The sequence below is a fragment of the Porites lutea genome, chromosome 1 (genome assembly GCF_958299795.1).
Source record: "Porites lutea chromosome 1, jaPorLute2.1, whole genome shotgun sequence".
Classification (NCBI taxonomy): domain Eukaryota; kingdom Metazoa; phylum Cnidaria; class Anthozoa; order Scleractinia; family Poritidae; genus Porites; species Porites lutea.
This window is the reverse complement of record NC_133201.1, coordinates 11,292,953-11,316,677: the sequence shown is the minus strand read 5'-3', so window position 1 is coordinate 11,316,677 and position 23,725 is coordinate 11,292,953. Positions and strand designations below refer to the sequence as shown.

General features: G+C 39.1%; 1 long non-coding RNA gene across 2 annotated transcripts; it reads right to left on the bottom strand.

Annotated features, from left to right (window-relative positions):
• Positions 1 to 19,978: 19,978 nt before the first annotated feature.
• On the bottom strand, positions 19,979 to 23,593 carry LOC140935198 (uncharacterized). 2 transcript variants are annotated; one of them, XR_012165177.1, is made up of 3 exons: positions 23,361 to 23,593; positions 23,150 to 23,275; positions 19,979 to 20,737 (listed from the first exon to the last, which is right to left on the bottom strand). It is a non-coding gene; the product is annotated as an uncharacterized lncRNA (long non-coding RNA). The 2 variants fall into 2 exon arrangements; XR_012165176.1 differs by having other exon boundaries at positions 19,984 to 20,737; positions 23,150 to 23,255.
• Between the last annotated feature and the right edge of the window lie 132 nt (positions 23,594 to 23,725).

The window sequence follows — 23,725 nt, the reverse complement described above, 5'->3', positions numbered from 1 at the left end:
TACCCTAGTTTATAAGAAGAAAAGCAAAAGCATTTATGCAATAAAGTTTACTGTTTCTTGTTCAATTCAAAACATTTTCTCAACATTCACACAAAACCAGCTACACGTTAATTATCAAGTTTTGTTACATCATGAGGAAAAAGATAGTCACTTACTCTAAGAGAATAAAAAGCCTTTCAAGTGGTGTAAAGTGAATTCTTTCAATTCTATATCGGTGTTTTTTCCAACTCCATTGCTACAGTTTTTCAGCTTAAAGAGACTTAAACTGATAGTCTGCAACTTACGCATGCGCCATGGATTCAGATCACCTGTTATTTGGGCATTTTAACGTAGAGCAAATACAGGCGGTTAAGCTGTGTTTACCATACAGAAAATTATCGTTTCGCTGTGTATAGAGCCCAGTTTTGGATCACAAACTGTCTAAGATATAAAAACAAGCACAGTACTTTAGTTAACAGGATTTCTTCCAATAGAAGATTTTAATATTAATTTATCAGGACAGTGTAGTATATTAAAAGTTAGAAAAAAATGTTATTTGAACACCAGTGACTATTTTTTTGGTCTCCAGTTACTGCTGAACGATTTTTGAGAATCCATCTAACGGTCAACATTCGTGGAAAAATTCTCTGATTAATCGACCTAAAATTAACTCACGGTCTATGGAAACTCCTTTGATTCGTTGCAGGGGCTCAAAGGAGTTGGACCCATTGAGTCTTCATTGGTAAGAGGCCAGTCTGTGTGAATTGCAGCCAATATAAATAATTAACTTCAATAATCACTCATTCCGCCACCCCCCAAAGCCTCGTATAAAGCACTGAGTTGAAATGATATAGCCCAGTTCTCAAGTACATGAACTAGTAAAGTCAGGGGCACCCAACGACCGTCTCTTTTAGACTCTCCAGAGTACGTACTTCAAGGTCTTTAGAAATGCATTTCAAGCGGCGCTATAAAATTTGTATCTGTTCGGTCATCCTTGGAGAACTTATTATAAGTCTTTTCGAAATTATAAGGGCTTCAGTATTATTTTCTCGAAAATTTTAGATGTAGGTTATCGTTTTACGAAAGTAAGATTTTTTCTGATTCTTTTCTCCATCACATTTTTGAATTCGAAAATTTTAGGTTTCCTTTTTTTGTACGAAAAACTTCAGTAATGAAACGTGAAACATTAAACTTCAGAAAACCGTAGAGAATTTATCAGATAAGCTTCGAAAAGTGAACACGAATGGAACGCAGTCTTCCAGAAATTTTAAGCCGTTCTCAAGCTATAAAAAATTCAAGGCCATATACAGTCAAACCTCTTTAATACGGACACCAAAGGGACAGAACCAATCGTCCGCTTTACAGAGGTGTCCGTATTATAGAGGTAGGAAATGTATGATTTTCGGCATTTCTGGGACTAAACGAACTGTCCGTAATAGAGACTGAGGTGACCGTATTATAGAGGTGTCCGTAAGGAGAGCAGGGGCACCCAACGAGAATATAGTTCAAAACCACTTCAACATAGCATTGTTAAAAGTATTTTAGTATTTAAACGGTAGATACAGGCACATTTTTATCGGGCGTCGATAAAACCAGGAACATGGAACATTCCGGAACATGCCGGAACATTCCGGAACATCCCGGAACATCCCGGAACATGAAAAACTAAAAATAATTTTCATGAAAAAAATAATAATAATAATAAAATAATAATAATAATAATAATAATAATAATAATAATAATAATAATAATAATAATAATAATAATAATAATAATAATTTTTGTAAAAATTAATAAATACCGTTAAATAACAAAACACCGAAAAAGAAACTCGAATCCTCTCCGGGTATGAGAAAACAATATTTTATCGCAGATAATTTGTGGGGCAAGGGTCCATGCAAAAGACAGTAATGAGTGAAGTCAAAATATATTAAAATGGGTCGCGCGGAGGGGGGGTTTCAAGCTTTCCTCACACAGCCACCCCTCGTAATTGTTTGACATGCGGTTTAACGGTTATCCATTTACGGCTTTGCCACCCTAAGGGACCGGTCATTATTTATCACCTGGGGGGGAGGGGGTCGGAGGATTTTGGGGGGGATCACTTGATTTTTAGGAGAACAGAGGGGGGGGGATCAGTCGTAACTGAAAGCCCAAAAGGGGGGGATCACTGAAAATTTTGGAAGGATTCAGAGGGGGGACCACTCAAATCTGCTTGAACAATGCCAGTTTGAAAGCATACAACATAAATGTGCCCATTCTGCTGGGAGATGATAGCATTTGCAATCTCAATTTGTTCTAACACAACTTTATCTAAAAAACGGAAGTCTGTCATACTGGCGAATGTGTGCATTTCAATTTATATCGAGAAAGCTTTGTTTTAACGCTTTTATATTTTTCCTTTTATAACGTGCTCATGACTGAGCTAATATTCATCTTTAAACATTACTTACATTACTACATGATTTTATTGAGGACCACTACGTCCGAGGAGAGCTCTTTTTTGAATTTTGTCGGGATGCCTGCAATAAGCAAAGCGATGCAAGCTCCATACTCTGTTCCTGGTGTACCAACAACAGATGGGTGGGACCATTAACAGAAAGAATCCCTCAGCCTGTGCCAGACAAGCAAAATCCGGGCACTTTATGGATGTGTACGAAACGCCGACAACAGGTCGTGCTCCAGACGATTATCAACCGAGGAAATGTCTGAAGGACTTGTACGAACAAAACGCCATCTCTGCGGGCAATCCAAATACCATCGCTGCTTTCTATGCAACCTATAGTGTCGAGGAAAAGCATGTCATTGAATACCTAGGCCATCTAAATGATATCAACATCAGGAAGGATATTACAACAAGAGAGGCTAAAGGAGAAAAAAAGGTTAGAAGAGGAACTAACATACAAGGACTACCAGTAGGGCATACTTATTGAGAATGGCAAAGTTGAAAAGCTGACGGTGAGACAGCTCGACCTGTACCTTAAGGAACATGGCCTGACCACTGTTGGTATAAAGCTGGACAAGATAAAGGCAATTCGCTACCATTACTATCGACAGAGAAGTCCAGGCAACGGGAATGAGTTGTCCCGAGCAGTGAGGAAGAGAGTGAAGAATCAGATACGGAGTTAGATGATCTTGTCATTGCTGATCTCGATGAACAGTCAACTGTTCGTATGCCAGTTTTAACTTTTGTACCAGATGACCAAATAGCTGAAGTTACTGTACAAGCAAACACTGGATGAAAAAAAAAAAGGAAAACAAAAAGAAAACAAACAAAAAAACGAACAAAAAAAATTATAAAAATGTGAGCAAAGCTACAAAGGCTGATCTATTACACTATAGATGAAAATAAAAAAGGAGACAGGAACAGTGGCCGATCCTAGCCCTTCCAGATGGCCGAATTGTCGCTAAATATGACCTGCTGATAGGGACTTGGCGGACTGCTATTTGGCACTCTAAAAAAAGTAACTTTGCAGTTTCAAGCACTGATTGCAGTTTCAAGCACTTTGCAGTTTTAAGCAAGATTGCTTGTATGTCAACTGAATTCAGATGTCTGGATCCAGACTAGAAAAAGACACGAATCAAGAGACACTTTTAAAAAAAGACTGCGCGATAACGGCTTTATTATGCTGTAAGTACATCATAGTTAGAAATACTACCTGTATATGAACGTTTAAAACACTAAATATACACGTCGAAAGGTGAATATGGGTACAAAGACATGGGGGGGGGGGGGATCACGAAAGTTATATATAGTTATGAGGGGGGATCACTTCAATAAAATAACATTTAAAGGGGGGATCGGCTAAATTTCATCGTGTTTAGCCCAAAATCCTCCGACCCCCCCCCCCCCCCCCCCCCCGCGATAAATAATGACCGGTCCCTAAGAAGAGCTTAGGGGCTCTTCGCTTTGGAATTTAGTAGATAAGATTCACATTCGCTGTGAATCAGTTGTAGTGGCAGTGGCAGTGGTAGCGCAGCGGTAGTTTCTAACTGTTATCAGTTAGCCTGAATTGTATCCGTCCCCCCTCCCCCCCCCCCCCCCCCACGAGTCGCAAGTGAAGTTTGAGACTCAAGGAGATGGCTTCAATTCAAGCTAGATCACAGCCCCTTATTTTCCTCCACCAAGTTGAAGATTGCGATCGCCGCTTTCAAAGTGATTTGGGTATCCTCTGACGACTAAACTGGTGAGAGCGAAGTTGGTGCTAATTTGAATGGTTCGCTAACGTGTGTGTGTGTGTGTGTGGAACTCCAACTTTTATGGGAGGGGCTGTTGTGATTCCCATGATCATGGAGATCCACACAGACTTCCTATGCCCGTTTCAGACCCCAGACAGGACACTGACAAGACGGAACCAAATGCTCCGAGATGATGATATATTTAGCAAGGTGGAACAAAGAAACAAAGAAACAAACAAAGACGGACGGCTCCTTTCATTTCTATTCACCTTTGACCCGGACACGTAACAAACGGATACTGTAATATTCAGTGAATTTAACTGGAAAATAGTGTTTTCATAACAAGTCGCATTAGCAAACCTTTAAGTGTCTTTGCACACAGAGTGGCAAAAAAAATGCAAAGTCACAGGGGATGCCCAAATTAAATCACAGCGGTGATCTCCATCCTCAACCAGGTGGGAAAAAAGAGAAGATTGTAGACTAGCTTGAATTCCAAACCTCTTGCGACTCGAGGAGACATCTGAAATATCAGGCTGACTGTAAACAGTATAGAAACTACTACGAATGTGGGTATTGTCAACTAAAATCGAAAGACAGGAGCCCCTTAGCTATTCTTAAGCTGACAGAGCCTAGTCTGTAAGTAATTCATGTCAACCTCAAGAAAGCAAAGCACCTCAAGTAAGCACGTGTCGGTTATATATAACAATTTGTTGGCTTGACATGAGTTACTTAATTACCGACTTGGCTTGACATGACAGATCATCGCAGAGCCGTAAATGGTTAACCGCCAAATGATTAACTATATTTTGAATTTGCAAGCAAGCCTTCACTCATTACTGTCATTTGCATGGACCCTCACTCGCCCAACAAATTATTTGCGACAAAATATTGTTTTCTAATCTCATACTCGGAGATGATAGCAGTTCCTTTTTCTTAATCATTTCTTTATTTTTCTTTCTTTCTTTATTTTTTTAATTATTATTTTGTTAAATTAATTTTTTACAAAAACTATGTTATTATTATCATTTTTTTAAAATCAATATTTTTTTTTTCATGAAAGTTACTTTTATTTTTTCATGTTCCGGAATGTTCCATGTTCCGGGTTTTATCGACGCCCTTTTTTTTTGTGCTTTACATGAGACAAAACACATGAATAAACACTTTGCATGATTTTAGCCGCAATATTTACTTTTATTGTCGAAAGAAGTTGAAAAAAACATGAATTTTCACCCAAAATTGACTTAACCACCTGCTACTTTGACGTCATATCTCGTAACCATAGCGACTAACCATTACTAAACTCGTCTTAAAAATCTGCGTGAGGGATGAACGAACAGCTACTGAAAACGTCATGCACTGACATTTTATCCTGTAGGAAAAAACTCCGAAAAACGTTTTTGTGGGGGGGGGCATCCACCTTCCCCCCCTGTACGTCAGAGGTTTAAATTATCATTATAAGATTATTATAGACCTTTGTATTACTTGATCACGTGATCAACTTTATGTAAACAGGAAAATAGTGAGCTTTGGAAATCCTTTGTTAGCAGGAACTGAAAGAGCATATTAATATTAGGTAACCTGTAAATTTTTAGTCGTATATCTCAACGTCTATCTGGATTGCAACGGCCGCCGAAAATTAGAAGGATTTGTATGTGAAAAACAACCCCTGCCACCCTGTCACACTTGAGTGGTCTTCCATACAAATCCTTGTAAATTTCGAAATTTGCAAACTGTCATAAAATTTATTTTTAAGGCTTATGGGCACAAATCTCCTCTTTATTCCTAACGGGCTATTGAGCCGTTAAATGCGTAAGGGAAACATTTAACGACAGTTAAAAAAATTCAAAATTTACAAGAATTTGTATGGAAGTCTGAGCTTTTTACACCTAAGCAAATGAAAACAGAATTGCTCAAGAAGACAAAAAAGCGTGAGAAAAGTTTTCAACATGAGAATGATACTGATCACTGTATTCAGCCTGATGATTTCAACACAGTAGGGACACTAGGGATTTCTGATTGTGGAATATGCTGCAATGAACTTAGCGAGTACTTAGTTCCGTCAATTTGCTGAATGAGTGCTTACCGCTGTTCCCTGCATGCCTTGGGAAAGCTTGCCAATGGAAACAAGATCATGTACAGGACTTATAAACCTCCATTAAGTGACCACCCTCAGGGTACCAGCAAGGTGCTGCTTAATGGAAATTGGCAGCTGTCAATCCATAAATTTGTAGAATCTTTGGCAAAAACATCAAATAATAATATTATGTGATGGGAGCAACATTACTGCTCCACAATCTATCTTGGACTGTATTTTCCTCCATCATATTCTTGAAATAAAGCCCAACTAATGGCTCATTCATTTTTTAATGGTGGTGGTTGGGGGAGGGGAGAGGGGGGCTCCTGTAGTATATGATAAATCCCCCCTGTGTCCAGATGACCCTCCCCCCCCCCAAAAAAAAAAAAAAAGGAAAGGAAAGGAAAGCAAAAGAAAGAAAGAGACAGAGGAAAAATAAAAAATAAAAAACGACTGAGTGTGTTACTTTTTCCTAATGAAAAGATCGATTTGTTTCTGTTTGCATTATTACAAATGCCATCATTGCAAAATTTGAAGGGATTTTTTAGTGACCCTCCTTTAAACCTAATGTTTTTTCTTTCCCCCTTTTAAAGCCATTTTTTTCTCATGGCTCCCACCCTTTTTTTCCCCCCCTCCCCCCCCCCGACAAATCCCAAGTGATAAGAAATGAAAGGCCCCTAAGTGATAGAGGTTCATACATTTTAATAAGTTACTATTCTTTTCTACAATTATTTCTGGACTTTGATTACTGGTCACTTTACGGAGGGTTGTCGATTAATAAATAATGAAGAATGACCCTCGCAGTTGTGAACATTGTTTACGCAATTGCAATTTATGCAATTGCGTATTTTACATACACCTACAGCTGTATCACATTCACTTCTCTCTAGGGAACATACATTTAGTTCGTTTATTAACGTCTTAATTTTACTTTGTGTTATTTTCCTCACTTATACATTGTCAGTGACTGTGCTCACATGGTGGGTGGCTTCTCCTAAAATGTTCTGCAATTATTGGTATAGCATTTAATGGAGGTGAAACCAGTTGTGGAATTGCACGCATTTTAGGCATCCTACTGGTGAACAGTTGCGACACGTAGATATATATTTTTGAGCAACTAAGATAATTTGCAGTCTGTCTACTTTGAATTGATTTGTATGAACACAAAATTCACCAGCTCCCAACATCGGTGGCTTCATAGGTCGGTTGGTTAGAGCATCAAACAAGTATCACGAGGTCACGGGTTCAAACCCTGTTGAAGTCCTGAATGTTTTTCAGGCTCTTTATGCAATTGCATAAATTGTGTTCACAACTGCAAGGATAATTCTTCATTTGGTTTTATTTCTGCAGTTCTTATATACATTTATAACGTTCATCTCTTTCACAAGAACATATGAAAACACAATTAACCAGCTCCCATATCAGTGCCTTCAAAGCTCAGTTGGTTAGAGCATCGCACAGGTATCCTGAGGGCCTGAATTCTTTTCGGGCTTCTTTAATAAGAAATTGCATAAATTACATTCACAACTGCAAGGATCATTCCTTATTTGAAATTACAGGTCAAGCATACCCCCCAAGATTCCATTTAATGAATTTATTATTCAAAAGTTGAATTTGTCGGTAGTTGTAGATTTCAGATTCATCTCACCCCTGCATTCTTGCATGCATAATGAGCTGTGAATTCACACGTTAGACAGTTATGAAATTTCTCCTAGCTCAGTTTCCCTGAATTCGATGTAAATGTCAGAGAGAGTTCTTGTAAAATATTCACTGCTCATTACGTATGCAGGAATGCCGTTTTGAATTTGATAAAGTTAAGGGAACGACTAACCACAGGCATCCCACGCTCTTGTTATGAGTGTGTTACGTAAATTAACTTTCTCACAAGAGAGTCAGTGTCGTGTTACAAGCAACCGTTGAGACTTTGTATGAGAAAAAAAATACTGAGGTCTGCAAATGCTAAACATAATTATTCTTACATATTTTTCTATAAACTAAATAAAGGAGACTTAGCTTTGATGTATTCCTGTGTTTTTTGGTGTGAATTCATTGATTAAGTCAGTTTTTTTGGCTGTTATTGTTTGACCCCTGTCACTCTATTCATAATACAAAGTAAAAAACACAGAAAAACAGCTGGCAGTTCGGACCTTGTCTACTCGAAGGTGGTTTGCGGCCCAAAAACCCATCGAATCGCAGATTTTTTTCAACCACAGGTAAAGCGAAATATCCCCACACTTGTTGTTGGAAATGAAAATTTCCTCGAGCCATGTCCAAAATACCTTCTTTCTCCAGACACTGTGATATGGCAACCGAACACGGGGTGTTGGCTCTAAGGTCAAATTTCCAGTCACAAAGGAGGAGAATCGTATTCAAAAACGAGGTGGGAACCTTGAAATAAACAATATAAAATGGAATATGTTTTAAGGGAAATTTCTACAATTCTATACCTTCAGGGCTGTGCTCTAGCAGAGCCCAGTGGCCCCTGGCACCTAACTTTTGCCCTTGGGCGACTAGAAAAACTCAGATTTTTCATACAAATCATATGCTGGGCACCCTAGATTTTACAGTTTCAGAGCACTGGGCTCCCTTCAGTTTTCCTTAGAGCACAGCCTTGACCTTTGTTATTAAATTATTTTATATTTCAGAATTATACATTCAACCTTACATGTATCTCTAGCAAGTACCTTTCTTTAACTATACATGTGGCCAAAGTAAGAACAAATAAACTATAACTGAAATGATTAAGTAATTCTGCACAATAAATCCGTATGTAATGATTGGCTTGGTTCTGACACAAGTCAGGCAGTATTATGCAAGGGTTTCAATAAGCACCGACGAATGACAAAATGCATCGGCATCTTTGCTTTGTCACAAAAGGCCACAATGTTTACAAACGGCAGCACTAAAAGACAGAATCTGGAATCCGGAATCACGGAAAAGGAATCACGGAAATGGAAACGGAAATGGAATACGGAATCTGTGAAAGAAGGTTCCAAGCGATCGATTTGAAAGAAAATATTAGCAATGACAACAAAATAAATAAAAAAAGAAACCAATGAATAAATTTGCTGAGTAGAGGAGAGGAGACTGCTGTATCACCAGAGGAGTCAATTCCGGTGAAAAGACGCTTGATACCACTATCGGCAATGAATGCATTTATTCTCATGGGACAGCAAAGCGAGGAGAAAAAAGTTACTGACAAAAACTAGTGCCTTAAGAAAAAGGTAAGTTATATGGAGACAGACTTCGTTTGAATTTTCAGAGGTGTTGTTTACATAACGGAAAGGCGTCGCCGTCAAGTTTTTCTTAGTGTCTTTTTTGGGTTGTCTTCAACATTGTTCAGTTTTATTTATCAAGACAACTTACTCAAGAGAACCATGGCATTGTGGAGTCCAAAGAGAAGAGAGAATTGTGCATGCTTCTGCTTGATTCCGCAACCGATTACATCAAAATAATGCACCATGTTTAATAAGCCTCTTCAACAAAAATATGGACATCCACGTGAACTCAATTACCGGTACACCAGTCTTCCATCAGTATTCAGCTTGGCGAAAAAGTTGAACTTATTGCTAAAACACTGAAACTATGGTCACGTCACCGGTCGGTCATGTGTGGAGTATTCAGTTTGGGGACAATCATGTGGTGTGGTCTGAGGCTAACTACTACTTTTCTTGACAGTTAGCTACAAAAGTAATATTTAACTGTATTATTCAACCCATGAACTTGTGAATAAAAATTACCTGTAACATTACTTTCATCAGCCTTGCAGTGCAGTAACCCACACCATGGCAAACCTTATCAAGACACAATAACAAGGATATATTTAAGGGAACTGCCAAGAAAGCTAAAACAATTTCTCCTTGGATTGTACTAAATTGTGTAATGAGAAATTCTTTAATTTTCTGTCATTGATATTTGATTCCGTATTCCGTTTCTGTTTCCATTTCCGTTTCCGTTTCCATGATTCCGTTTCCGTTACTGGATTCCGGATTCCATACTTTAGTGCTGCCAGTTTACAAAGGCTTTCGTGAGAGAAAAGATATAAAATCAATCCTACCTCATTAACTGAATGAAATTCTGCTAGCAATCGAGGAAAGTATTGCAAAGACTGCACTTCTAGATCTCCTAGTCGTAATCGATGCGGTATTTAAGACCCCAAGAATTTTTCCATGAGGACTGGTAAATCCAGCTCCCGGCTCGCGCCGCAAGGTAAATTGAAATTTGTTCACTGCGATTTTGAATCTATTGAAGCCATGCGATCTGAGAAACACTACAGGACATGTCTCTGCAACTTGTTACTGTTGCGGTTTCTCGTGGTCTAAAACAAGCCAAAATAGGCCAAGCCGTTCTCGCCTAAGGCTCAAGATCTTCCCTGTGTTTTATCTTGGCTAAAAGTCATCCAAATTTCCCCCAGAACCACTCGTTGAAAAGCTTCTTTGGCCGCACCCGATTCACGCAACCCCTATGGGTGATACCCGCTGAAAATGCACCAAATTACGCGGGCATCACCCGCTGAATTACGTACTATAGTACGGGCAATATGGCGGTCCATAGGCTACACAACCATCTGTGCAAGTAACCGTGATATTTTAGATAAAATAAAAATATTTCCGCCTCTTTGATACAGTGGAAAATGGAAAGACTAAAATATTAACGTCCATTTGATATATAAACCGCAAATTTTCAAACAATTCCAGCTAATTCCGCATAACCTGAAGACGAGTAACAAATTAAGGGCGAAGTTAAGTTGCTCAAAGTGAAGTTTTACTTCATTGTGTTAGGTTAAAATCCATCCGTGATTTGAGATAAAACGTCTTTAGTAAACAATTGTAGTTCTCAACGCGGAAAATAAAATATTCTGGGTTTCGGGAGTGCGGTCTGGCTCACGTCTAATAGGATGCTGATACGACGGGCGTTTTTGAGACGGGCAAATTCGAGAAAGACATTTTATTACAGTTCCCCCAAATGAAGTGTATTTCTATGATATTCAAAATTCAAACTGTTCCGAATCGTGTAATAGACACGTTTTAAGCAAAAATCTTGTCTTCCAAAAGCCCAAAGTAAAGAATTTTGGAATGGCGAGTGCAGAGTGTGTGACATCCTATAGGATGCCGATTCACGGGCATTTTTAAGGAGGGCAAATTCGAGAAAGACATTTTATTACAGTTCCCCCAAATTAAGTGTATTTCTATGATGTTTACATCAAACTGTTCCGGATCGTGTAATAGAAACTTTTAAAGCAAAAATCTGGTCTTCCAAAAAAGCAAGGGCCCAAAGTAAAGAATTTCTGAATGGCAAGTGTAGCGTGTGTGACATCCTATAGGATGCCGATTCACGGGCGTTTTTAAGGCAAGCAAATTCGAGAAAGAAATTTTATTACAGTTCCCCCCAAATAAAGTGTATTTCGATGATTTTAACATCAAACTGTTCCGAATCGTGTAATAGAAACGTTTTAAGCAAAAATCTGGTCATCCGAAGGCGCAAAGTAAAGAATTTTGGAATAGCGAGTGCAGCGCGTGTGACATCCTATAGGATGCGGATTCACGGGCGTTTTTAAGGCTGGCAAATTCGAGAAAGAAATTTTATTACAGTTCCCCCCAAATGAAGTGTATTTCTATGATATTCGCATCAAACTGTTCCAAATCGTGTAATAGAAGCGTTTTAAGCAAAAATCTGGTCTTCCGAAGGTGCAAAGTAAAGAATTTTGGAATAGCGAGTGTAGCGCGTGTGACATCCTATAGGATGCCGATTCACGGGCGTTTTTAAGGCTGGCAAATTCGAGAAAGAAATTTTATTACAGTTCCCCCCAAATGAAGTGTATTTCTATGATATTCACATCAAACTGTTCCAAATCGTGTAATAGAAGCGTTTTAAGCAAAAATCTGGTCTTTCGAAGGTGCAAAGTAAAGAATTTTGGAATAGCGAGTGCAGCGCGTGTGACATCCTATAGGATGCGGATTCACGGGCGTTTTTAAGGCGGGCAAATTCGAGAAAGAAATTTTATTACAGTTCCCCCAAATTAAGTGTATTTCTATGATGTTTATATCAAACTGTTCCGGATCGTGTAATAGAAACTTTTAAAGCAAAAATCTGGTCTTCCAAAAAAGCAAGGGCCCAAAGTAAAGAATTTCTGAATGGCAAGTGTAGCGTGTGTGACATCCTATAGGATGCCGATTCACGGGCGTTTTTAAGGCAAGCAAATTCGAGAAAGAAATTTTATTACAGTTCCCCCAAATAAAGTGTATTTCGATGATTTTAACATCAAACTGTTCCGAATCGTGTAATAGAAACGTTTTAAGCAAAAATCTGGTCATCCGAAGGCGCAAAGTAAAGAATTTTGGAATAGCGAGTGCAGCGCGTGTGACATCCTATAGGATGCGGATTCACGGGCGTTTTTAAGGCTGGCAAATTCGAGAAAGAAATTTTATTACAGTTCCCCCCAAATGAAGTGTATTTCTATGATATTCGCATCAAACTGTTCCAAATCGTGTAATAGAAGCGTTTTAAGCAAAAATCTGGTCTTTCGAAGGTGCAAAGTAAAGAATTTTGGAATAGCGAGTGCAGCGCGTGTGACATCCTATAGGATGCCGATTCACGGGCGTTTTTAAGGCGGGCAAATTCGAGAAAAGAAATTTTATTACAGTTCCCCCCAAATGAAGTGTATTTCGATGATATTCACGTCAAACTGTCCCGAATCGTGTAATAGAAGCGTTTTAAGCAAAAATCTGGTCATCCGAAGGCGCAAAGTAAAGAATTTTGGAATAGCGAGTAGAGCGCGTGTGACAATATCCTATAGGATGCCGATTCACGGGCGTTTTAAAGGCGGGCAAATTCGAGAAAGAAATTTTATTACAGTTCCCCCCAAATGAAGTGTATTTCTATGATATTAATATGAAACTGTTGGGAATCGTATAATAGGAGCGTTTAAACAGAAAAACTGATCTTATGAAGGCGCAAAGTAAAGAATTCTTGAATGCGCCATTTTCTCAATAGACCTTAATGCGACTTGTTTACCCCTTAAAAATGTTGCCTAACCATTGTCTTAAATTTATCTTGGGACGACTGTAATACCCAGGAGAGATTGGAAACAATGGTTGTGCAAAATTTTGGGCCTTAAACAAGGTTTATTACGGTTTATGAGAAAATGGCGAATTCAAGAATTCATCCAGGGTCACATCATTTTTAGGGCGGGGAAATTCGAGAAATAACGAAAGGAACTTTATTTCAATATTAATAAGACCAAAAAAATCGGAATCGTATGATAGAAACGTTTAAAATGAAAATCTGGTCTTAATTCTAAATGCGCAATCATCCGAAATCATCTGGGCCAATGACATACATGATGGGATGGACTGGTAATTTTAAGGGTGGGCAAATTCAAGAGAGAGACTTGATTACTGTTTGCCTAAAATGAAGTATATTTCAGGATGTTAAGATCAATGTGATTTGAATCGTAAAATAAAAATGTTTTTAGCAAAATATGTTTTTCTGAAGGCGCAGTAGCCGCAGTTAAGAGTTGATCCCTTAGTTAAGCTGCACCGTCGGCCCCCCCGCTTTATTTTATTGTCGCAAATGCAGGGAGCGTATTAATTAACTGCAGAGATGAGTTAACTGACCTTGAGTACTGAGCATTAAACTTTCACACAAGTGAAAAAATCAAAACTTCTGACATCCCCTTCAGCTTGTTATCCCTGCTCCTAGAGAAATATGGAATACTTCACATAACGTGCACGAAACACCACTATTTGACAGCTGTACTTGATGGCAGTTGGTGAAAATACACTGATTTCACTGAGCGCATCGAGATGCCGGACTATTCCTCGTAGTAAACGGGTCTAAAGGCCAGCAATGCGTAGTTGCCCCAATATTCCATGACAAATACAATAAAACCCACAAGTAAGATCCTGCAGTTTCTCACTGAGTTAGCTTTAACAGATTCGTCATTTGAAATTTGCTTACCAGATTAGCATTTTTCTTTATATTTTAGTGGGGATAACTCCGTAATCTTTTAATTTTTACCTTTTATAAACTTTAGATTTTAGCGAATTATAAATTCACCTTATGATACCAAGTATAAACTCTTTTTATAATTTTTTTTCCTATTTTTTCAGTGTCTCCAATTAGCTTTTATAAGCTAAAGACATCGACACTTAAATAAAGTTGTAATGTTATGTTGTTATGTTATACTAAAAAGAAGAACTGAATTGCTGACCTGTCTAATTACACTCAGTTCTAACAATTTTACACTCTTGGCACCTAAGTCTCCCCAACATTTCCTCAATGTTGACTTATCTTCAGTATTTGCCCAAGAGCAAATAGATTTTAGAGAATTAATAAGAACTTCTTTCAAATTTTAGCCTAACAGGTTCTTAAAACTCAGGTTCTTTATAGTCGCGCGGGTTTTAGTTGAAAACACACACTGATTTATACATTAACTCATCGAAGTGCCCACTGAACATTTCCAAATTATTAGAAAGTGGGATCCAAGCAGGGAACAAAACTGCCTTTTTGAAACACAATGCTTTCACGGCAGTTCGTCGCATTCGTTAAAGAGATGGGATCTAGGAGTCAAAAATGTCTATTTGGCCCATATTTCATGCAAACTGGTGGAAATACACTTATTTCACAGCAACTCACACAGTAAATTTTAGGTAATTGCCTAAAAAAGATTTCCGGTTTTAACTCCCAGTCTGGAGTTAAAATAACTCCGAAAATGGGGTTATTTTACTCCTTACATGAGTTGTTTTTACTCTTATTGGAGCTTCTTTACTCTCAGCTCTGTTCAAGTGGAGTAACAATTTTAGGTACAGGATAACTCCTTTTTGGGGGTTATTCCAACTCGTCAATATCTGGGTGATTTTTACTCCTGAAAAAGAGTTCTTTAAACTCCTTTTTGGAGTAAAAAAAACTCCCCCCCACCGCCCCCCCCCCCCCCCCCTCAAAAAAAAAACCCTCCACTGTAAGGAGTTAAATTAACCCCACTAGACTAGAGGAGTTTTAATATTATGGAACTGCCGGACAATATCGCTTTTTTTAAAAAAAACTGGAAGATCTCAGCCATTCTCAGGGCCAGAATTCGAAATGCGTATTGGCCATAATATTCCAAAAATTCTAGGGGAAACATCTGATTTCACAGCAGCTCATCAAAGTACCAAACTATTTCGCGATTATTAGAAGATGGGATCCAAGGACCGAAAAATGCAAATTTAGCCCTATATTTCATGGAAACTAGAGGAAAGGCCCTGATTTCACCTCACTTCATCGAAGTAACGGAATATATTTCACTCATATAAAATACAATAATTTCACAGCAACAAACACTGGCGAAAACAATTCATTCAAGTGCTGGAATATATTTCGCATTTATTGAATACTAAAAAATTAGGATGAAAAAAGCGTTTTTGGCACCATATTTTCTGCAAACTATATTGATCAGAGTGATATACATTACTTATTTCGAAGCAATTTATTCAAGTCCTGGGGTGCTTACCATTTGACAGAAAAATCCGGTTGGGGTGTCGAAAGCATAATGGTAAGCGATTTACCAGTTTACCGTAGAAATGCCACATCCGTCAGGGTTTGAATTCAAAAAAAGGGCAAATTTGTGTAGCGTGAGTCTGGAACCGAGAAGGAACAAGAAATTGGTTAATGGTAAGCAAAATTCCGTTTGGTTCGTACCAACCGGAATGAAGGGACTACCTCAAAACGTACTCCTTAATTTTCGGTTGGAATTTCCGAAAAGTGACCTTACCATTTACCTTCCATCCGGAATTTCCGACATTTTCTGTCAAATGGTAAGCACCCCAGGACTATAAAACTCCGTAGTGGCCCACACTCCAAATTGAAGGCCGACGAAAATTCCGCATATTTACCCGGATATTCAATGAAAAATAGTAGGAAACACTCATTTCAACGCAACCCGTTCAAGAGCAGGGGTTTTCCCCATGCATCACAAAATGGGATCTGCAGGCCAGAAATGCGTAATTTCCATATAATGTTTCTTTCATGTTTTTAGAAAAACGCTGATTTCACAGCAATTCATTTGAGTGATGGACTATTTCCCAGTCCGACGAAAATGGGATCTAAGAACAAGAGTGCGTCGTGGCCCAATATTTCATGATAGAATAGTGTCAATAGTGAAAACACAGTAATTTCACTGCAACCCCAAAACTCCGCATGTTAAACCGGATCCGTTCCAGGAAAAGTAGTGGAACACCACACATTTTCAATGGGATCTAAGAACCGCGTATTTGGCAAAATATTCCATGTACGTCTCCATTCATGTCCAGAAATGGATACAATGGCGAAAATGGCAAAAATGGCGAAAAATCGCTAGCCTCTGACGGTTTGAGTTGGATGCCAAAAGTGGCCCCTTGGAGACTGGCGATTTTGGCGAAATTGGCGATTTCGACGAAAATCGCTAGAGGGCTTGTGATATCCAGAATTTGGCAAATATTCAAATTGGTTGCAAAAAGTGGCCCCTTCAAATTATATAACTAAAGACGTCCCTTAGGGTGCAAAGAAAGTCAGTTTTACAGCCTGCCATTCATGCAGGCAAGCTGTAGCTAGCAATTAAGTACTAGCCCACAAGTCATTTCAACTAGCCCCCAAACCCCTTTTTGAATTAGGAGCCGATTACAAACCCTTTTTTGCTTACGGTTTGGCGATTTTGGCGATTAATCGCCATTTCTGCCATTTTCGCCAATGCGTGCATTTCTGGTCATATCTCATGTAAAAATTGTGAGGGTAGGTGTTAAATGGGAAAGGGGAAATTCGGGCGCGGGAGCGCGAGGGGCGCACGAGGAGGGGGAAAATCCATGGGAATTAGTGAAAATACTTATTTCACAGCAGTTCATTCCAGCGCAGCGGACTATTTTTTTCGTATAAAATGGGATGCATTATATGCATTATCATAAAGTATTTTTTGCAAACTAGAGGAAACATAGCGATTTCACGGCAGCTCATCATCGAAGTCCCAAACTATTTCGCAAGAAATGCGTAGTGGCCCATATTTCATGAAAAGTAGGGGAAACATACTAATTTCACGTCAACCCAAAAATTCTACATCTTTACCCGGGGCACTAGCTGACGGCAGCTTGCGTATTGAATGGCTGGACCTTCCCCCCACCATTTGGAGATCAGATATCCAGAAACGTACGCAACAACGACATCTCTTTTGAGTCAAGTTTGAATTTTCGCCAACCCTTAGTTGATTTGTCGTCACCTTTGCCATTTTTGAATCGTTGTATGCAAGTTCGCCATTTTCGTCGAATCCCCACTTCTCAAGAGAGCCCTGTCAACATCTCAATAGAAATTTTGCCAACCATATCGCCATTTTTGTCAAAATCGCCACTTTTCAAGGGGTCCCTTTAAACCGCCATCTCTTTAGAATTTTCACTAATTAAACCTTTGGCATTCGCCATTTTTGAATTATTCGTCATTTTCTTCAAGTTACCCTCTTACCCTCTGGCGAATTTTTCCAGATTTTCTATTGACGCCGTTGCTGGTTCCTTTATACACATAAGCGTGCATTAGGACATGGGATCTAAGGACAAGAAATAACATCCCGAATACCTGAACAATGCACTGTCAATATGGTCAAAATCACATTTTGTTTCTCTATCCACTGCATCATCCTCAGTTTCCGGGAGTAGCAGTCAGACATTTCCTTAGCCTCGCCCTTATCGTCTTTGAACGGAATACTCATTGATTAAAAAATAAAGTTTGGGAGGGAGATGTCTTCAATGTGACATTGCAAAAATGTTTGACCTTTAGAAGTTGCCCCTCAAAAGGAAACAGTTTCATTTTCCGAAATATATTTTACTTTCTCCTCTAAGGGCAAACTGAACGAGATACCGTGGCATCTATGAAAGGCTGGTTTTCACTAGCGACGGAGTCTAAGTCGGAGACGTAATCAGAAGCGTAGAGCTTATGATCTAGTGAAAGCAGCGTTCCGATTCCGCTTACGTCTCCGTCGCTTACGTTCCGCTTATGACCTAGTGAAAACCAGATTGTCGGAGTCGCAAGCAGAAGCAGAAGAACAAAACCAATCTCAAAGCGTGGGACCGTGCATTGTGATTGGCTTATCCTTCCGCTTCTGCTTCCGACAATCTGGTTTTCACTAGATCATAAGCGGAACGTAAGCGACTGAGTCGTAAGCGGAGTCGGAAGAAATGGAAACGTTCTCATTCTTCTGACTCCGATTCCGTTGCGCTTTTGACTCCGCTTACGACTCCCACTTTTTGATTTTCACTGGTCATAAGCGCTCTTACGATTCCGACTCTGTCGCTAGTGAAAACCAGCCTTAACGAAGCGGAAAACGTCGCGTGTTGCCCGTTTAAGTGTTCAATAAAGGCTGGATTTCACTAGCGACGAAGTTCGGAGTCAGAGTCGGAGTTGTAAGAGCGCTTGTGACCTGGTGAAAATCAACAACAGAATCGTACGCGCAGTCACAAGCGCGATGAAATCCGCAGTTTCCCTTTTTCTTCCGAGCCCGCTAACGACTCCCGTCGCCTACATTCCGCTCATGTTTTAGTGAAAACCAGATTGTCGGAGTCGGAAGCAGAAGCGGAAGGCTAAAACAATCACAATGCACGTTCCCACGCTTTGTGATTGGTTTAGTTTATCCGCTTCTGCTTCCGACTCTGACAATCTGTTTTTTACTGGATCATAAGCGGATTGTAAGCGGGGGAGTCGTAAGCGGAATCAGAACGATGTTTTCATTACATCATAAGCTCTACGCTTGTGATTACAACTCCGACTCCGTCGTCGCTAGTGAAAACCAGCCTTTACGTTCCTCGTATTTTCTGAAGCAAGGTTACGTTTTTTTTTAGCTCGATGCAGTAGATGCAAAGCTCTACGTCAGGGGCGGATCCAGAATTTTTTTTAATTAGGGGGTCCAATCTTTGATTCGGAATCCTGAAACGAACAGATCATTTGAGAGTACCCTCCCAAAATTACATATTTTTCAAATATGCCTGAAATTTAATCGTGCCAAAAGGTACCGCGCGTTTCAATGAAAAATCAACCAGTTGAATCGTGATATGCGATCCTATAGATACAAAACTTTCAGGGTCAAACAAGCAATAAAAAACAACCGCAGGCCTGATAGGGGCGGGTCCGGACCCCACCCCGACCCTCTCACTGCATCTGCCACTGTACGTCTTACGGTTATGGGGACTGGCAAGTTACAACTCACAAACTCTTTTTGCAGCCAAAGGTCTGCTTTCGGGTAATTCACTTGACCCCAAAGGAACGTGGGAATGGCCATACCACACTCAAAATGTAAGATTAAATACAAAAGTGTGCCACCTTTGCCAGTTTCGGCAGCCTTTTTATGTAGTGTAATTTTACAAAATGTAAAAAAAACACATTCATGGAATATAATTTGTCTTCAAGTTAAGTGTATGCATTTGCCTTTCATAACAATATTTGGTTTAAAATTACACCCACAACTCAACAACATTTTCTACAATTTGGAATACGGCATCAATCTAACAGTTTGTGTATAAAACGGTGAATCACACAGGGCCGAGTTGTTCAAAGCTGGGTTAAGATAACTCAGGGTTAGTGCCAGATTTGAATTCAGATTTGAAAGCTTAAAAAGCATTTCAGTTTTAATTCTTTTTGTCTACAAGTTGATGATTGGAAGCTCTAAAAATAACAGAGAAAATTACCCCAGAAAATGCTTTTGAACGCCAGAATAAGAAACCCGGGTTAAATTTAACCCCGGGTTAAGCGTTAATCGGCCTTCCAACAACTGGGCCCAGAACTACAAAATATAGAAAATAACCTTTTTACTCACTATAATTAACTTGTCCTCTACCAATAACTTGAACCAAAGTTGATGGTTAACATCTGAAACTTGCATTCAATGCAGTTCATCAAAGGATGGGCACAGAAAAAAATGGGCCTTAAAAAGTCTGCATCCCTTGTTTGTTTTGCTTTGCTTTTCAATCTTATGAAACACTTCTTACAAAATTTGTATCCCTAATCCTCAAAAGAAAGAAGACATGCTTCTAGAAGCAAGGAACACAATTTTAATTGAAAACTCATTTACTCATCTTTCTGCCATATAATGCAATGTAATATTATTCTTTTGACAATATATAAGACTCGGGCACTAGTTTTATGAACTTTGGGTGCCTTTGATAAGGGTGACACAAATGCAGCTTCTTTGCATACTTATTTCAATCACATAAACAGTGACTGTAGCAGACATATAAATTACATGAAAGTATTAAAGCCAGCCCACAGATAGCTAGCCTCCCATGCAGACATTCCTAGGCCATGTTCTTTGAGGAGGATTGTGTGATGAGCCAAAAGAAAGACAGCGTCAGTGGAAGGCTAACTGATAGCAAAACTTGGGTTTAGTAAAAGGCCACTAAGGATTTAAGCTGTGAGCTGGCTTCCAGCGAGTAACATCTCTCCTTCTCTTTCAATGGTTTCTTCTCTGTGACAGTGCATTCTTTCACTTCCTCTAATCCCTTGTCCTTTGTAGCAGACACCTGCATGTAAAATGAAATTGGGAAAAGAGATTTATTTGATCATTGCTTTTAGAGAATATTACTTGCACATTTGTCTGTGTTACACAAGTAGTAGTATTGTTAACAGCTTTGTTTTCACACCATCACGTATTATGTTTTTGCTTCCCCAAAGTTTCACTTTGCAATTCAGGAACTTAAATTCATCCTGTAAATTGTGAGCATTTCTCTCCTCTAAATACCTGCTTTGTTGGGATCTTCATATAACACAGGTTGGAAATGCTAAGGATATTATTTTGAATTTTAAAACATATCACCACTCCCTGTGTGTATGGATTAATAATTTTATAGTGAATGTTTCTGACTTCTTAACATAAGTCAGGCTGATATCTCCCAATAACACTGCCTGGTCGGTGGACAAGGGCCATGGTGGAAACAATAAACACAGCTAAAAGATTTTAGAACTTGGTATCAAAAATTAAAAGCTATAGATATTCAAATGCAAAATAACTCAAAACATTTGAATGCCAACTCTGGCATGGTTGGTCTGGAACCCCTAAGATTAAGCTTGGTAAATTCAAAAAACTTGGCGGGTTCACAGCTGCAAACATGTTCATTAACAACCACTTGAAATACTAAAGAACTGAAAAAGGCAAAAGAGTAATATTTAAGTTATGTGTTGTAAGAGTACAAAAATATACAAAACACAGTAATCAATGCACATTAAGCAGATGTGTAAATCAACTACATTGAACTTAAAGAAATCATTGACGAGTGGCTTTATAGCACCACATTTTAAATCATAGGAATAACAATAAATACAAAAGAGGCGAGGGAGAGCAGGATGTTAAATGAGCACTGATGTCTGTCAAGCACTTTGCAGGGTTCTTGGTAAGATGAAAGAGTAATACAGTTGAAACCCTCTACAGAGGCCACGTTGGGTACAGAAGAAAGTGGCCATTGTAGAGAGGTTGAAACAAGAGTGAATGTATGGACTGTCCGCCAAAAAATGGCCGTTATAGAGACGTGACCATTGTGGAGTGATTCGTGGAGGTTAACTGAATATATAATTCTCCTCCTCGTAAACAAAAATTATGGAATGCCATACTCAGGAGGAAGTGACTGGCTGAGTAAGGAACCACATCAGACAAGTTGCAATCTTGCAGTCCTTGGTTCGAGTCCTGCTGTGGTCACTTGCCTGATTTGTTCTTAGTCGCAGCCTTGATTGTTAATAGTTTTAATGGTTGCCTCCAGTGCCAGTTGGGGTTTTGAATCCTGTTACATTCTAATTGTTGAATTATTTGTTTCCATAATGATTTGCGTGGAGTGCCTGTAGAAATAGCTGGAATGCATACTAAGTGCACTTTTCACAATAACAAATCTGGCACATAAAGCATGAAACAAGGATCAAAGATGCATTTTTAGCCCTATATTTCATGCAAACTAGTTTGAATAAACTTGTTTTTCAACCATTTCGAAAGGAAATCTACTGAAAATGACAAACCAACAATGGGGGCAGCTTCAAATGCATACATTGGTTTCAAATGGGATCTGTAAAACCACAGAATAACGGGAAGTAAGGAAAATCTTTGTGATGGTGGTGCACACAAGGTAATACAGAAACCAAGGCTTGTTTAGAGGCAGCTGGGGATGCACGTGATACTAAGGCAGGTATATATTTATAAAATCATGTTAGACCGTCTGCTGCAACTTCTATATATAAAATTTAATAAGATAATAATTTGAAAAAAAAAGCAAAATGATAAATTGTAATGACTGACAAATAACGTAGTTCACCAAGGGATCTGAGAGCAGTTTCTACTTCTTGCCAAGTTTAAGCAACTTCAATGAGATGCAGTTAGAGCAGCTGAGAATGCAAATGCTTTCTCTTAGTACCTACCACGTACATTATTTCAAAAATAAAATAATTAGCATGAAGTTTAAAAGCATAAGGGGGATTGACTGGATTTACAACAATTTGATTTGAAGTCCGGGTTGAACCTGTAGAAATTTACATTTTCAATCAACTCCGGCGTACTCAGTATTGCAACTTATACCGTTACTTACGTGCCTAGATCAGGGACCAACTTAGTCTTAAGTATTTTAAGGATTTCCAGACGATGGAAAATATCTAGTTTGTCGTGAAACTGCACAAGATTCGCAAACCTTTGCTATTGTACTGCAGTCCAAGCAACGACGAAGAATACCAGCTTCGGAGTCACAGAGGTGACACCTGTTGTTCTTTGAAAACGAACCTTCTTTAGAAAAGTTGTCGTTCGAGCAGGTTGTCGTAACTTGGCACACACATCGTCTACCCTTGACAGTCTTTTTAGAGCGAAGATCAGTGCTAAGCTTAAGTTTACATCTAGAGGTTTTCTGGTTTAATTATCGCTGAAAGCGAGGTTCGAATGCGAAATGGTAAGCTGCATAACATACCTGCCAAAGATTCAGTCTACGTCATAAATCGTCGCGATCCTGTTCACCGGCATCATCCGAAATGCTCGCACTAAGCTGTTCTTCTCCTGCTTACCGCAGTGTCCGCCTGCAACCAAACGAACTGGTCTGTTAAAGTGTCAACAACACTAGAAAAGATAGGTAAACAAAGAAGGCAAAAATAATGAACAAAATAAAGGCTTTCACAACTTACCGGCCCATTAAATACTGCTTTGCACGTTAAAATATAACCTCAGTGACAGCGTGCTGCAACAGATTTTATAATAAGACCGATAAACGTGCAATTACAACACGTTTTATCCATCATCCTGCACCATCCGGTACAGCACTTTCTCAGTCGTACTATAGTACGTACTATGGCGGGTGATACCCGGTAATTTGGGTATCATTTTTACGGGTGATACCCAGTACCCTTTGAGTGAATCGGGTGTTGGCCGCCATTTTTTCCGGCAATACTTTCAGTCAGCGGCTTCAGATGGAGCACAAACAACCTTGAATTTCGCTACTCAATGTGTCCTAAACTAATGAGCCCGACAACTTTAAAACAGGCAGAAATCC